This window comes from Panthera onca, chromosome E2 (genome assembly GCF_046562875.1).
Source record: "Panthera onca isolate mPanOnc1 chromosome E2, mPanOnc1 haplotype 2, whole genome shotgun sequence".
NCBI lineage: Eukaryota > Metazoa > Chordata > Mammalia > Carnivora > Felidae > Panthera > Panthera onca.
In genome coordinates, this window is record NC_138353.1 from 26,181,336 (window position 1) to 26,195,483 (window position 14,148).

Here is a 14,148-nt window from a genome sequence, read left to right on the forward strand (position 1 = left end):
ACACTGAAAACTACAACACTGTGAGGAAAGAAATTGAAGAGAAAAACAAATGGAAAGATACCCTGTGTTCATGGATCAGAAAAATTAATATCATTAAAATGTCCATACTACTTAAAGCTATCTATAGATTTGGCACAATTCCCATCAAAATTCTAATGATATTTTTTTACAGAAATAGAAAAAACAATTCTAAAATTTGTATGAAATCACAAAAGACCTTGAATAGTCAAAGCAATCCTAAGAAAGAAGAACAGAGCTGGTGGCATGACAGTTCCTGATTTCAAACTATACTACAAAGCTACAGTAATCAATGGTGCTGGCATAAAAATAGACACATAAACCAATAGAACAAAATTGAGAGATTACAAATAAACCCTTGAAAATACAGTCAACTAATATTTGACAATGGATCCAAGAATACTCAACGGGAAAAGGATATTCTCTTTAATAAATGGTGTTGGGAAAACTGGATAATCACATGCAAAAGAATAAAATTGGACTCCTGTTTTAATGCCACTCACAAAAATTAACCTGAAATGGATTAAAGACTTTAACATAAGAACTAAAAATATAAAGTCCCTATAAGTAAACAGGGGGATAATTTCCTTCTCTTGGCAATTATCTTTTGGATGTGACACCAGAAGCACAAGCAAAATAAAAAGCAAAAATAAGTGGAACTACATAAAACTAAAAATATTCTATACAGCAAAATAAACAATCAACAAAATGAAAATACAACCTACAGAATGGGAAAAATATTTGCAAATCATATCTGATAAAGGGTTAACTTCAGTCCCTTTTTTTTAAGTTTATTTTTGTTTTCAGTAATCTCTACATCTAATGTGAGGCTTGAACTCACAACCCCAAGATCAAGACTCTCATTCTCTTCTGACTGAGCCAGCCAGGCACCCCTTGATAATGAGTTAATATACAAAACATATAAGTCATACAACTCAAAATCAAAATAACCCAAACAGAAAAATCTGATTAAAAATGAGAAAAGGAACTGAATAGAAACTTCTGCAAAGAAGATATACAAATGGCCTAAAAGTACATGAAAAGGTGCTCAATATCACTAATCATTAGGGAAATGCAGGTCAAAACCACAAAAAGATATTACTTCATACCTGTTAGAACGGCTATTATCAAAAAGATGACTGGGTGGCTCAGTCGGTTAAGCGGCTGCCTTTGGCTCAGGTCATGATCTCACGGTCTGTGAGTTCGAGCCCCGCATCTGGCTCTGTACTGATAGCCTGGAGCCTGCTTGTGTTTCTGTGTCTCCCTCTCTCTGGGCCCCTTTCCCATACACACTCTGTCTCTCTCTGCTTTTCAAAAATGAATAAATGTCAAAAAAAATTTTTTTCAAAACAAAAAGATGAGGATTTTAGCACTCCACTTGCAGAAATGGATAGATCATCTAGACACATGGTCAATAAAGAAACAAGGGCTCTGAATGATACATTGGATCAGATGGACTTGACAGATATATTTAGAACTCTGCATCCCAAAGCAACAGAATATACTTTCTTCTCGAGTGCACATGGAATATTCTCCAAGATAGATCACATACTGGGTCACAAAACAGCCCTTCATAAGTATACAAGAATTGAAATCATACCATGCATACTTTCAGACCACAATGCTATGAAGCTTGAAATCAACCACAGGAAAAAGTCTGGAAAGCCTCCAAAAGCATGGCGGTTAAAGAACACCCTACTAAAGAATGAATGGGTCAACCAGACAATTAGAGAAGAAATTGAAAAATATATGGAAACAAATGAAAATGAAAATACAACAATCCAAATGCTTTGGGATGCAGCGAAGGCAGTCCTGAGAGGAAAACACATTGCAATCCAGGCCTATCTCAAGAAACAAGAAAAATCCCAAATACAAAATCTAACAGCACACCTAAAGGAAATAGAAGCAGAACAGAAAGACAGCCTAAACCCAGCAGAAGAAGAGAAATAATAAAGATCAGAGCAGAAATAAATAATACAGAATCTAAAAAAACTGTAGAGCAGATCAACGAAACCAAGAGTTGGTATCTTGAAAAAATAAACAAAATTGATAAACCTCTAGCCAGCCTTCTCAAAAATAAAAGGGAGATGACCCAAATAGATAAAATTATGAATGACAATGGAATTATTACAACCAATCCCTCAGAGATACAAGCAATTATCAGGGAATACTATGAAAAAGTATATGCCAACAAACGGGACAACCTGGAAGAAATGGACAAATTCCTAAACACCCACAAGTTTCCAAAACTCAATCAGGAGGAAATAGAAAGCTTGAACAGACCCATAACCAGCGAAGAAATTGAATCAGTCATCAAAAATCTCCCGACAAATAAGAGTCCAGGACCACATGGCTTCCCAGGGGAGTTCTACCAGATGTTTAAAGCAGAGATAATACCTATCCTTCTCAAGCTATTCCAAAAAATAGAAAGGGAAGGAAAAGTTCCAGACTCATTCTATGAAGCCAGTATTACTTTGATTCCTAATCCAAACAGAGGCCCATTAAAAAAAGAGAAGTACAGGCCAATATCCCTGATGAATATGGATGCAAAAATTCTCAATAAGATACTAGCAAATCGAATTCAACAGTTTTTCATATAAAAAGAATTATTCACCATGATCAAGTGGGATTCATTCCTGGGATGCAGGGCTGGTTCAACATTCGCAAATCTATCAACGTGATACATCACATTAATAAAAGAAAAGATAAGAACCATATGACCCTGTCAATCGATGCAGAAAAGGTCTTTGACAAAATTCAGCATCCTTTCTTAATAAACACCCTCGAGAAAGTTGGGATAGAAGGAACATACTTAAACATCATAAAAGCCATTTATTAAAAGCCCACAGCTAACATCATCCTCAATGGGGAAAAACTGAGAGCTTTCTCCCTGAGATCAGGAACATGACAGGGATGTCCACTCTCACAGCTGTTGTTTAACATAGTGTTGGAAGTTCTAGCATCAGCAATCAGACAACAAAAGGAAATCAAAGGCATCAAAATTGGCAAAGATGAAGTTAAGCTTTCGCTTTTTGCAGATGACATGATATTATACATGGAAAATCCGATAGACTCCACCAAAAGTCTGCTAGAACTGATACATGTATTTAGCAAAGTTGCACGATACAAAATCAATGTACAGAAATCAGTTGCATTCTTATACACTAACAATGAAGCAACAGAAAGACCAATAAAGAAACTGATCCCATTCACAATTGCACCAAGAAGCATAAAATACCTAGGAATAAACCTAACCAAAGATGTAAAAGATCTGTATGCTGAAAACTGTAGAAAGCTTATGAAGGTAATTGGAGAAGATATAAAGAAATGGAAAAACATTCCCTGCTCATGGATTGGAAGAATAAATATTGTCAAAATGTCAATACTACCCAAAGCTATCTACCCATTCAATGCAATCCCAATCAAAATTGCACCAGCATTCTTCTCGAAACTAGAACAAGCAGTCTTAAAATTCATATGGAACCACAAAAGGCCCGAATAGCCAAAGTAATTTTGAAGAAGAAGACCAAAGCAGGAGGCATCACAATCCCAGACTTTAGCCTCTACTACAAAGCTGTCATCATCAAGACAGCATGGTATTGGCATAAAAACAGACACATAGACCAATGGAATAGAATAGAAACCCCAGAACTAGACCCACAAACGTATGGCCAACTCATCTTTGACAAAGCAGGAAAGAACATCCAATGGAAAACAGATAGTCTCTTTAACAAATGGTGCTGGGAGAACTGGACAGCAACATGCAGAAGGTTGAAACTAGACCACTTTCTCACACTATTCACAAAAATAAACTCAAAATGGATAAAGGACCTGAATGTGAGACAGGAAACCATCAAAACCCTAGAGGAGAAAGCAGGAAAAGACCTCTCTGACCTCAGCCGTAGCAATTTCTTACTTGACACATCCCCAAAGGCAAGGGAATTAAAAGCAAAAATGAACTACTGGGACTTTATGAAGATAAAAAGCTTCTGCACAGCAAAGGAAACCACCAACAAAACTAAAAGGCAGCCAACGGAATGGGAAAAGATATTTGCAAATGACATATCGGACAAAGGGCTAGTATCCAAAATCTATAAAGAGCTCACCAAACTCCACACCCAAAAAACAAATAACCCAGTGAAGAAATGGGCAGAAAACATGAATAGACACTTCTCTAAAGAAGACATCCGGATGGCCAACAGGCACATGAAAAGATGTTCAACGTCGCTCCTCATCAGGGAATTACAAATCAAAACCACACTCAGATATCACCTCACGCCAGTCAGAGTGGCCAAAATGAACAAATCAGGAGACTATAGATGCTGGAGAGGAGGTGGAGAAACGGGAACCCTCTTGCACTGTTGATGGGAATGCAAATTGGTGCAGCCGCTCTGGAAAACAGTGTGGAGGTTCATCAAAAAATTAAAAATAGACCTACCCTATGATCCAGCAATAGCACTGCTAGGAATTTACCCAAGGGATACAGGAGTACTGATGCATAGGAGCACTTGTACTCCAATGTTTATAGCAGCACTCTCAACAATAGCCAAATTATGGAAAGAGCCTAAATGTCCATCAACTGATGAATGGATAAAGAAATTGTGGTTTATATTCACAATGGAATACTACGTGGCAATGAGAAAGAATGAAATATGGCCCTTTGTAGCAACATGGATGGAACTGGAGAGTGTGATGCTGAGTGAAATAAGCCATACAGAAAAAGACAGATACCATATGGTTTCACTCTTATGTGGATCCTGAGAAACTTAACAGAAACCCATGGGGGAGGGGAAGGAAAAAAAAAAAGAGGTTAGAGTGGAAGAGAGCCAAAGCATAAGAGACTCTTAAAAACTGAGAACAAACTGAGGGTTGATGGGGGGTGAGAGGGAGGGGAGGGTGGGTGATGGGTATTGAGGAGGGCACCTTTTGGGATGAGCACTGGGTGTTGTATGGAAACCAATTTGACAATAAACTTCATATACTGAAAAAAAATAAAAATAAAATAAAAATAAAAATAAAAAAACAAAAAGACTAGAGATAACAAGTGTTGGCAAAAACATAGAGAAAAGAAAAAGACGAGAGATAACAAGTATCGGCAAAAACATAGAGAAAAGAAAATTCTTCCACACTGTTGGTGAGAATGTAAATTGGTATAGCCACTGTGGAATACAGTATGGAGGCTCCTCAAAAAAAAAAATGTACAATAAAATTGACATATGATTCAGCAATCCCACTTCTGAGTAGATATCCAAAGGAAATGAAATCAAGATCCTGAAAAGGTATCTGTACCTTCACATCCATTGCAACATCATTCTCAATAGTCAAGATATGGAAACAACCCAAGTGTCTATTTATGGATGAATGGATTAAGAAGATGTAGTGTACATATACAGGGGAACATTATTCAGCTTTGAGGAAGAAGGACATCCTGCCAACTGGGACAACAAAGATGGACCTGGAAGGAATTACGCTAAGTGAAGGAAGTCAGACAGAGAAAGAAAAATACTGTATGATATCCACTTATATGAAGAATCTAGAAAAGATGAACTCATAGTAATAGAGAGTAGAATGGTGGTTGCTAGGGGTTGGGTGGTAGAGGAAATAGAGACATGTCATTCAAAGGGTAAAAATTTCTAGTTATGAGTAAATTCTGGGGATATAATGTACAGCATGGTGATTATAGTTAACAATACTGTATTATATACTTGAAAATTGCTAAGAGAGTACATTTTAAACATTTTCACTTCAAAAGAGAAATGGTAAGTATGTGATGTGATGGAGGTGTTAACTAATGCTACTGTGGTGGTCATTTCACAATAAAGTCTATCAAATCCACGTGTTGTACACATCTACATGTATAATACAGCAAGTAGTATTATATGTCAGTTATATCTCAACAAAGCCATGGGGAAAGTAAGGTTAAAATGAGTGGCACTGTCTCATCTGGGGCACTCTGGATACAGAGAAACTAACACGCCTTTTTTTTCCCAATAAGCCTAGAAAACCCTTGCTTATATTACAAAAATCCCTCCTCTGGAATAATATATTCTTTCTTACAATAGAATTTGAAAATTAAAGTGCCTTCACCTCAAGAAGACAATCTTCCAAAGTGGAAACTGGAATTATAAACAACCGGAGGGGGTAGATGTCTTGGAGCCAGTAATTCTGCTCAAAATCTCTTCTATCATTCAATTAATGAATATTGATGACATGAAAACAATGTATCCAACTCTAAATTCCTAATTCAAATAGGAACTCCCTGAATGTTTGTCAATCTGCACTGTACTCCACAGTCCACCTTCCATTTGCACCACCTAACACTACATTCCAGCAATGTTGCATGTCTTACTGCTGTCTGAACAAATTGCCAATTACTTTTGCCTCTGGGTCTTTGCATACACCACTGCCACAACCTGGAACAATCTAATATCCCTTCCTTAACTTGACCAATTCCTGCTCAGCCTTCAAGGCTCAATTCAGATATTTTCTCCTCTGGGAAAACTCCCCTACTTACTTATCTATTTCCCCAAATAGACTGTGGGCTTCACATTTGTCTTGTTTACAGCTGCATTTCTAACACTTAGACAGTCCCTGGTATATAGTAGGTGTTTAACACAAATTTATGGAATGAAAAATGAAATGAATAAATGCATGAATAATGATAAGAATGAAAGAAGCCTGAGGTACAACTCCTCTCCCCAGAAAGGGAGAAATAAGCACACAATAACACACATAAAATGTAAACCACAGCATAGTGTCAGCCATAGGGAAAAACATACACACACAAAAAGAAAACCAAGACTTAAAGCTAAGAATTCAATCAAAGAAATAAAATGTAGCATTGAATAGTAGATTAACCCAAAAAGATAGGCAAAGAGAAACGGAAGAATATAAAACAGAGGGATAAGTGGAAGACAAATAGCAAGCTGATAGACTTAAATCCAATCACATCAATATTTACATTAAATATAAATGGAGTAAACACTTCAGTTAAAAACTAGAGATTGTCAAACTGGAGGTAAAAGCAAGACCCAATGATATGCTCCCTACAAGAGATGGTTTTTAAGTATAAAGACATAAATAAGCAATTCACAAATGAGCCAAATAAACAGGCACAGAAATGCTCAATCTCTGAGTATCAGGGAGGTATGTATTGAAGCCACAATCACAATAAAAGCTACTTCTCATTCTTCAGGTAAGTAATATTTAAAAGTCTGAAAATTTTAACTCTTGGCATATATATGGATCACAGTAGCTCTTAAACCCTGCTGACAGGAGTATAAACTGTATAATTAATTTGCAGAGCAATTTGGCATTATCTGATCAAGTTCAAGATTATTTTACTAACACAGCCAGCAATTCTCCTCCTTAGGTATATAAATGGTCAGAACCAATTCTGTCTATTCAAGGAATCCCATACAGAGTAGCCACAAACTTTGTATGCTTCTTTTTATTGTACTTACAAATTCTCCTACCTCTGCTAGCCTCTTTTCAGTCATATTCACTAATGTCAACATTGAATTTCAATCTAGAAAAACACAAGCAAACAATCCACAGAAGACAGAACCTCATGCAAAAATATCTCAGTGGCCCCTCTATAGAAATATTTGTAGCATCTCTGTAATATTTTGAATATTCATCAATAGGAAAATGGGTGTGTTGTTTAATATGAATACTGTATATTACTATTAAAAAATAAAAATGAATGTCAATCCACACATCAGTCCATGTGAATATTCCATGTGATAAATTGAAAGGGGAAAAAGCATTGCAATAAAATACATACTTCTGATAACCATTTGTGAAAAGTTCACATACTTGCAAAACAATATATTCATTTACTGATAATTATATTTGTAGGAAAATTCCACTCTTCCAAGTAACTCTGATTGCATTTATTGGAGAATAGTATTAGAAACTAAGATACAGGTACTAGGTGTATTCTTTGCTACTGGGATGTTGATATGATGGGATGAGGAGGGCACTTTACCTCTGTTGTCTTTCTCCCCAAAACCCATAATTCCAGTCTAATCATAGGAAAAATATTAGACAAATCCTAACTGAGGGACATTTTACAAAATACCTGACCAGTACTACTTAAAACGGTCAAGCTCATCAAAAAACAAGGAAAAGCTGAGACAATGTCATAGCCAAGAGCCTAAGAAAATGTGATAACTAGGATCATGGGGGGGGGGGGGGGGGAAGGAACGTTAGGAAAAAACTAAGGAAAGCTACATAAAGTATGGATATTAGTCAATAATGGTATGTCAATATTTGTTCATTAATCTTAACACATATGTAAGGTATTAACATTAATGTAAGATGCAAAAACAGGGGAATGCTCCATATTATTTTCACAACTTTTCTGTAACCTAAAGTTGTCCTTAAAAAATAGTTTACTTTTTTAAAATTAGTGAGAAAATATACACCAATTTCAAGATGTTGGCTACATCTGGTGGCAATGAGATCTGGAAGTTATACAGGGATTGCCCTATGACATTGTAATATTTAATTGTATATTTAAGAGTGTAAACCCTGGAGGGTCACCTGGGTGACTCAGTTGATTAAGAGGCCCAACTCTTGATTTTGTTTCAGGTCATGATCTCACAGTCATGAGATTGATCCCCACATCAAGCTCTACACTCAGCTTGGGATTCTCTCTCTCTCTCTCTCTCTCCCCCAGCCCCTCCCCCATGCTCTCTTTCTCTGTCTCTCAAAATAAATAAATAAACATTATTAAAAAAAGAATGTAAACCCTGGAATCAGGCTGTCTGTGTTCAGTGTCACTGAGTAATGCAGACCACCTGTGCTACCCAAGTTCTGAGGAAGGAGAGATCAGTACAGTGTGGAAGGAGGCTGAAGTTAGGGAGAACCTCTTACAGGAGGTGACACTGGAGCTTGGTGGCTAGACAAGAGAGGAGAGGCAAGGAAGAGAGTTTGAGAGAAAGCCCAGGTGAGGCATCCAGCTGATATGGGGTGTGTGGCACCTGCACAGTAGGGCTCTTAAGGGCACCATTGGGCAAGGGCTCTGGCAAGAGTCAAGAGAGACAAGGGTGGGAACAGCAGTGAAGTGCTCTAGATCTCTTCCTAGACATCAGTCTCCTGGCCCCTGCATAGACCCAACCCAGGGCAAAGTCCCCCCTCCCACCCTAAGGGCCTTCCCTTTGTCAGTGTACTGGAAAGTCTTTCACAGCTTCCTCTACCCAAAGCATCATGCCCCGCCCCCACCCCTCAGCTTTTCCAGATTTGCTTCAGGAAGACAATGGAAGGGGATGCTCAGGGATGATCAAACTGAGAAAAGTAAAGAAAACTGGCCTCTCATCCTTGGATAGGCCCTTGGCTCCTTGAATAAATGTAATCCAGCTCTGGCCAGAGAGACAGGAGGAGGGAAATCTGGTCATGGGCATAGTCTTGCATGCAGAGTCTTTCTAGCGCCTTCCTATCCTTCCTGTTGCTGTCACAATATGGGCATGACAGCTAAGCTGGGTCACTGACCAGTTGTATGTGGCTTCCCACTGCCTCTGGGCCACTTCCCCTGCCTGCAGTCCCCTGAGGGCTGCACAGAAGGTTAGTCTGAGCAAAGCAGAGGTAGAAAGCAGAGTAGCTGATAGAGAAGAAAGAGCCCACTACAAGTTCTGAAACCCAATTGAAATTATTTGGGGGAGAGAGAATCATAGAATCCAAGAATTAAAAGAATCCAAGAAGACATTAGCTGTAGAAAACTCAGTGTCTTGAGTGAGAATTTCCTTCCAGCCAACCAGACCATGACTCAGCAAGCTTTGGCAACAGACCCTAGTCACTTCTCAAGAAGGCCCTCGTGTGTAGTTCAGCAAACAGCCTGAATCTAGTCATGAGGAAATTATCAGACAAACCCAAAGGAACATTCTACAAAACCCCTGGCCTGCACTCTTTAAAACTGTTCATATTATCAAAGACAAAGACAGGCGAGGAAACATTCCAGACTAATGGCAACTGAAGAGACATGACAGCTAAAAGCAATACACAACCCTGCATTGGATCCTGGACCAAAAAGAAAAAATTAAGGACACTATTTTGGGACAATTTGGGAAAGTAGAATATGGACTGTAGGGTACATAGCAGTATTATATCAAAGTAAAATTTTCTGATGTTGATAATTGTACAATTTGACAATTAATAATTGTGATAATTATGGTTATGCAAGAGAACATCCTTATTCTTAGGAAGTATATACTAAAGCACTTAGAGATAATGGAGCAAAATGTCTGCAATTTACTCTCAAATGTGTCAGAAAAATAATAATTATGCACAGAGAATGTTAAAGCAAATGTGGCAAAATGTTAATTTGCAATTCGGAGTGAAGGGTATTTAGAATTTCTTAGTGTTATTATTGTTATTTTTATGTAGTTTAAAATCATTTCAAACCAAAAGTTAAACCTTTTTTAAAGAAATAGCCCTAAAGGGAATGAATTGTTTTCTTTCTGTGGAACTGAAAGTGATTTTCCTGCCAACAGTCGCTCTGCACTCAGGTGCCGCACAGGCTACATTTATGTCTCTTTATGCGCCCTCAGATGCGTGAGGACAATCACTGTTTCTCTCTGCTCACCCCCAGAAACCCATCTGCAATTTCTCTCTTGTCCAAACTAAATGGCCCCAGTCCCTATGATCAGGATCCTCTCCCTAAGAGTGTGGGCTTCACCATCCATGGAGAATGCTTACTATGACCTTTATAATTTTTCTCACTTTCCTAAAGGCAAAGAATCCTGACAGCAAGCTGTCATCAGCTTGTCTTAAGGGTTCCGGACTCCAAGATGCCGAACACAGGAGACCAGGCCTCCCTGGCCTTGTTCAAGTAATCAGAGTGCGTAGGAAACTGGTGCTGGGAGGTAATTTCCTTGAGCACTCCACAGGGAATGTGGAGTTATGATTACCTAAGACGGCTTGGAAGCATTGCAGCAAGAATGGCACCTTGCTAAATTTGGCAGCCCCAGAGGGAAAATGAGACTTTTTAAATCAGGAAGTCTGCTTTGGCTAACGTCTCTATCCCCGTCTGTCATGCTATCCTCTGCCAGGAGCGAGGAGCTGCCTGGAGTGGCAAATCTGCTTGCTGGCAGCCAGAAGGTGGGGGTGGGCCCTGATAGGAGCTGACAGGAGCAGAGACCGGGCCGAGCCAGGGCCCCTGCAGCCACCATGACTCTGTTCCTGGCAGCTTTTCTCCACTCAGAGCATCTGAGGGTTGGCAGGGGATGGGAAAAGGTCCCTGGTGCATCCCTCTGCTTTCTGGCAGGACATCCCCAACCTGACCTCAATGGGCCTGACAAGGCAGAAGCAGGAAGGTCTCCATTTAGAGCAGGGGACACAAACTGGAGGGTTATGGACCACATACAACTTCAGGTCCGCTTTATTTGGTCTGCACAGTTTAATTTTTCTGAATTTGAATTAGCAGGTACCATTATAAAAAAAAAAAAAGGCCCTGGCTTTTGACAAAATATCAGAGAGCTCTGTATGCTTGTGTGGCCACAATCACCTCACACTGAGCAGCAGCAACCATTTTCTGGCAGGGCAGACATGCTCTAGTTTGCTGCAATCCCTACCTCTCCTTATTGCCTCCCTGACTCCAGGGATCTGTGGAACTTTGCCTTTATCCTCACATTGGCACTGCAATTTCCTTATAGTGGATTCATTTTTCCTTATCCTTGCTCTCCAAAGGGGGAGAGCGAAAGATAGCTACAGGGCATTTCAAGTAGCAATATTTTCCACACCTACTCACTTTGCTCAATTAAATTCCATTTCTGCCTCTCTAACCCAGAAAATTAACAAGTAATTATTCTTGTTTGAGAACTGGATTCTGTTTTCCTTGGTGCCCATAATGGAAGTCTTTCCTTAGGACTCCCTGCATCAATCAAATGCAGATACCCTGTTAATCATAAAATCCTTCCAAGATAAGAGATTGTGCCCCCTGTGGCTTTCTTGATAAATCCATTCTTAATTTCAAGCCACCAAAATTACCAAGATCCAATGGTCCCATGCCCTCTCCCCAGCTCCCATAGCCCCTTCCTCCAGGCCCTGACCAGCCTCCAGCTCAGAGGAGAAACTCTGTCCAGTTGTCCCAGCACCCAAGTGGGTAGCCAAACCCCCGAGAAGGGACTGCTATTGGGAGAAGGAGGAAGGAAATTGAGAGGGAGCAGAAGAAAGCACACAAGGGTGAGAGGATGCAAAGCCTGGGGTGCAGAAATGAGGGCAGGGGCTTTGCCCAAGGCTTCTCATTTCCAGAAAGCCCCATACAGTGGCCTGTGATAATGTTTCCAAGTGAGGTCTCCCATTCAGTCACAGAGATATTCTGACAACATGGAAGGACAATGATAACTCCCATTTTGGATCTGTTTGAACCACACAGGAATGCACCATGAATTTAAGTTTCTTTAAAACAATAAATTCTGTAATAAAATTGTGAATACTACACACTATACAGTGTGTATATGGGTGTGTTAAAAGACTCCATTTATTCAGTGTAGGCTCTTGTGTATCACAGATTTGGATACCCTGGCTTGGCATTTCTTTTTCTTTTACATACCAGGGGGGTCCAAAAATGGAAGAGCCCTAAGCCTCCCCTCTGCTCTGGGATGCCCTCGGTCCCTGCTTATTCTTGCGTGGGCAGCCACAGTTTGATGTGGTGTCACTCACCACAGCCAGTCCTGGGGATGGAGACAAGGGCACCCAGGGCTGATTGCTAGAGAGAGAAGTTTTACCTGGGCAGGAAACACTAGCGTCCTGAGGAGGAATGGATGAGGAGGAAGGGTCCAAAGTCATGAGGCTCAGCAGGTACTGCCTGCTGCCTGTTGTCTGAGTCTTCTTCTTTCCACAGACTTTAGATTTGGCTTCCCTGTCCCACCTGTCTGGAGCCCTCCTCTCCAACTGCCCCATTCAACTGTCGCTCCCACCATGCCTATGGAGGGAACTCTGAGGGGCCAACATTCCCTCTGTCACGTTAAAGGGCACTGCCCCCTCCCCAGATGGACTTGTAGCCCCATCTTACTCTTTCACTGATGGCCAAGTTCATGCAGTGTGCTTGCAAGGCCACCCTTCCAAGCCTGTCATATCACAGCTTTGTATCAATAAAAGAAAAAATGCCCCCCACCAGCCCCATTCTACAAGTGAGGAGAATAAGGAATAGAGGCCTTCCATGACTGGCCTAGAGCAAGGATGAGACCAGAGGCCAAGTCTCCTGACTCCTAGTCAGGACCTCTCTCCCAAAAGGCATGCATTTCCCTCTCTGAGCTCCTGCAAAGGTGAAGCAACTCTGAGGTCAAGAGATGGGGGGGTGCGGGGGCGTGGATCTGACCTTCAAAACAAAGAAAATCTCATTCATGTATTCTCCATTCAGTTAACCAAACATAAAAGGTGTTTTGACCTCTTTTTTTTTTTCTTGAATTACAAGAAAAGTAAGTCAGAAACTGACACTGACTGCTGATTCTTACATATGAAATTTCCTGTTTATCTCACTCGTGGCTTTGCAAACTCTGGAGTGCAGGTCTTTTCCAGCATCTTGAGATCCTTCAAGTGCCTGGCCATGGGGCCTTGCTCAGAGCTGGCTGAAGGATTCCATGGTGGCCAGGGAATGGCTGGGAGCAGGCAAATCTCTGAATTCAGAAATAACAAATCTTGATTCATTTTTAAGAATCATTTAGACACCTTAGAAGACTTCCTCCACCTAACTCCCACGGATTTTATGTCACATTCTACTATAGTATTCCAACCCTGCCAGAAGCCTCTTCCTACTCTTATCCTGGTCAATCCCTCCCCCTGCTGGCTGTTTCTGGCTCCTCCACCTCCTGGGATATAGTTCTCAGAGGAGGCTGCCGCCCCCCAACAGGGTACTTCACTTCATGCCCAAAAGGGAGGTGGGAAGTGGGGAGGGTCTGTACACAGGTTGCCCTGTAGAAAAATAGATCCCCAAGGAAGGTTCCCTGGCCTCGGGGTTGGGCTGCCTTGCAGAGGCTCCCTTTGTGCAGGTCTATGTTCCCTTTTGTTTGTCTCCATTCCTTCCTCCATAAATGCAAATCACTGTTAATAATATCACTTGACATTTGTAGAGCCCTTTGTGTGTCATGAAGTTCTTCTTCCTTTTTATCACTTGATCTTCACAACCAC

At 40.4% G+C, this 14,148-nt stretch overlaps 1 protein-coding gene across 1 annotated transcript in view; it reads right to left on the reverse strand.

The window, feature by feature from the left end:
- The window catches only part of ABCC12 (ATP binding cassette subfamily C member 12), a 94,896-nt gene extending 81,986 nt beyond the window's left edge, over positions 1-12,910 (reverse strand). The window contains 1 exon segment of the mRNA XM_078438553.1: positions 12,747-12,910. The gene's annotated coding sequence lies outside the window, so the exon portion shown is untranslated.
- Positions 12,911-14,148: the final 1,238 nt, after the last annotated feature.